Below are 3,343 nucleotides of genomic sequence, written 5' to 3' on the forward strand. Positions count from 1 at the left end.
TCTTCCCCAAAGTCAAAATGATTCAGGACATTGAGGCAGCCATGACAGCACAACTCAAGACACTCACAAAAGAGAGCTATCAGAACTGCTTCATAAAGTAACAAGAATGATGGGATAAGTGTGTTTGTACGAGGGGGAGTATCTTGAGGGGCACTAATGGCAATGTTGTCTTACTGTAATAATTTTTTAAAAGATGTTTGTTTGTTTGTTTATGACTCCTATTGGGGAATTGGGGAAGGGGAACAGTGCCAGGGAACTGGCAGAGGGGAAGAGCCAAGCTGCCGTCCCCCAGTCCTAGCTGTGGAAGACAGAGCCAACCCAGCCCCAAGTCCAGTCGCCATCCGGCCGCCCATCAGCAGCTCGCGGCCGCCCAGCTCAAGGAGCCGTGCCCAATCCTAGCTGCGGGTGGGCGCAGCCCACCATCCCACGTGGGAGTGGAACCGGAAACCTTGTTGCCAAGAGTGCACGCTCCAACCACTGAGCCATCTGGCTTCCCTTCAGCATTCCAGGGCAGCTCAACCCAAGGTGCCGTGCCTAATCTCAGCCACGAGTAGGCGCAGCCCACCATCTAATGCGGGAGTCGAACCAGCAACCCTGTAGCTAGGAGCACGTGCTCCCACCAGCTGAGCCATCTTGCCACCTATTGGCAGCCCAGCGGCAGCTCAGCTTGAGCACAGCCCACCGGCCCATGTGGGAACTGAACTGGCAACCCTGCTGCCCAGAGCCTGCACCCCCCAACCAACTGAGCCACTCAGCCGGCCCCTGTAAATTTTTTTTAAAAAGATTTTATTGGGGAATTGGGGAAGGAGGACAGCGCTGGGGAATTGGCGAAGGGGAACAGACAAGTTGCTGTCCTTCTGTTCTTCAGTCTAGTTGTGGAGGACGTCGCTTCACTGGACCCTATTGACACCATCACTGCGCTCTTCCCGGGTGAGGCAGATCAGTCAGAAGCCTCTGGACTGCCGCTTGCGGCGGCTCATGGCAGTTCTCACTGGCTGCCGGCCGCTCATACTGGCTGCAGGCCACACACGGCAGCCCATGGCAGCCCACTGCATCAGGGGCTCCAGCCCATGCTGTCGTCAGTGNTCTTTGTAAACATATATATTTTTTGTCTTACCATAATATCAATGCCTAGTGTGAATACCATCATCCAGAATGGGGGAAGAACTAAACTCTTCATATGAACAGGGCTGGGCAGGGAATGTTAGATTTAGCTGTTTACTTTCTACACTCAGATTACTTACTTCTAACAGGGTTCAACTGGTTATCTGAAGCCAAACTACAGTAATAAGGATCCTGTGGTCCTTCTGAATAGCTGCCTGCGCCCCTCTACCTGAGCCACTTAGACTCTTTACGTAGGCTACAACAACTAGTTAACCCAGTCACAAAGGGGGGCCAAGAAAAGGGCATGAAACCCCACAGATTACCAAGGCATTCTTTCCAAGTGGAAAGTTTTTTTAAAAAAAAAAGAAAAAGAAAAGAAAAAAACCTTATTCAGAATCAAGAGAAAATACTGCGGGATAGCCAGGCTGTGGGGCTGCCCTTCCTCAACCCACATCCTTCTCATCTGTTAATAGAGGTCAGTGAGGCAGGAAGGCCTGCAGACTGTGTGCTTGGGATAGGGGAGGGTCCTGGTCACCTGTGAGCACAGACCAAAAAGCAGAGATGCATACAGCTGCACCTCTATCTATTACTGTGTCTCAGGGCCTCCTGTGCACCCATAGAAGTGCTAGAGATAGCCTTCCCCAAGCAGAGACACATAACACGCATTATGGCTCAACTGCAGCCAGGCTCTTTGAAGGCCAATGTAGGAAAGAGCCAAAAACTTCCCTTTTCCAGAACAGACTTCTTACCTGCCCACTGGTCAAGTTCTTGTTTTTAGCTCGCTTTTTTGTTTTGTTTTGTTTTGTTTTAAGAAAAACCAAAGAGAAGAGAGTAGAATCTTCTACACCTGAACCAATCTGTGGCCAGCCAGAACCTTCCGGGCAGGGCCCCTCCCTCAAAGATGCACAGTGATGCATTAACCTCATCACCTGGAATTTGAGAGCAGAACAAGCCCCCTACCAACCTACCACACAACTGCCGTCTGCTCTCATCCTCCCACAGGATTAGCCCAATTCTGGCTCTGCAGACACTGGCAGTGAGAGGTGACAAGCCCTGGGTCTCTGCGGGCTTCCTTCTTCACCCAGGGCCGAGACATGCCGCCTCCCCCAGACGGAGACACAGTGAGGTTCTCTTACACTAACACCAAGGCAAAAATGCACTCCTTCATCAAGAGTCACGTCAGGGCACAATCTCAGCCCCTTTCCTTGGGGGCTTCTAAAACACACATCTCTCCAACCCAAGCAGGTAGTGAGGCATGACTTGAAAGGGGGAAAAAGGGGATGGGTGTGGTATGAGGAATGCGTCACAGAGCCAACTTCTTGGCCCCCCACAGCACTGTGCTTCTGTGGGAGGAGAGGCAGCCATACCCCAACTGTACCTGGAGATATAGAAAAAGGCAAGAGCAGGGGTGGGGAGAGAGGGGGAGGGCGGAGAAAAGAAGAAAAGAGCCAAATGGCTGTACCACTTTCTCTGAAAGTCACTCAATGCTTTTCCTCTACCCTGTTTGCTTTGCCAAGTCCTTGAGTACAGGCAGGCCCTGCTCTAGCTGGGGGAGCTGCTGCTTTGAGAGTCTGGGGTTCCTGCTCATTGATGGTGCTCAGCAGCAGCAGGCACACAGGTGGCCACAGCAGGTGGGGGTGCCCAGGCTCTGGGGGCTACTCCTCCTAGAGCAGGCAGAACTCTTCCTCCTTGTGGCCAGGGGGCCACACATAGCAGCTGTTGCAGAAGTTTAGGAGCCCATCCAGAGGGTCTTCGATGAGCATATTGAAATCTGAGGTTGTCATCGTGGTGGCCCCAGTTGCACACACACACCTCAACACCCAAGTCACCCGGGAAGCAGCGATGTCTGCTAGGCGTCTTGTCCTTGCTGTCACCGAGGGCGCTGCCCTGCTCTCAGTGGTAATCTTTCAGTAGCTCCTCCTTACATTCAGAATCCTTGTCCAGGAAGGCCAACTACCCGAGACCAGCCACAGAGATGTGGGGCTCCATCCCAGGGGCTTTGGTGGCTGCTGGGTTGGCTGGCATGTCGTAGGGCTCAGGGTCAGCGATGATGCTCGGTGGTCTGGTCTTGTGCTGCTTCTGCTAGGCCCAGACAAGGGGCTGCTCTGCGCCACCTGGGAGCCCCTGGTGGGATCGGCGCCTGGGAGTCTGCAGGGCCACATCGTGCAGGCAGCTGCTGCTGCAGTAGCTGGAAGGCACTGTATGGTAGGGGAGGAGTTGGAGGTCGCTTCATCACTTC

At 53.3% G+C, this 3,343-nt stretch overlaps 1 pseudogene; it reads right to left on the bottom strand.

The window, feature by feature from the left end:
• Positions 1-2,646: 2,646 nt before the first annotated feature.
• The window catches only part of LOC109374717 (WW domain binding protein 1-like), an 11,656-nt pseudogene continuing 10,959 nt past the window's right edge, over positions 2,647-3,343 (bottom strand).

The sequence above is a fragment of the Hipposideros armiger genome, unplaced genomic scaffold (assembly GCF_001890085.2).
Source record: "Hipposideros armiger isolate ML-2016 unplaced genomic scaffold, ASM189008v1 scaffold_859, whole genome shotgun sequence".
NCBI lineage: Eukaryota > Metazoa > Chordata > Mammalia > Chiroptera > Hipposideridae > Hipposideros > Hipposideros armiger.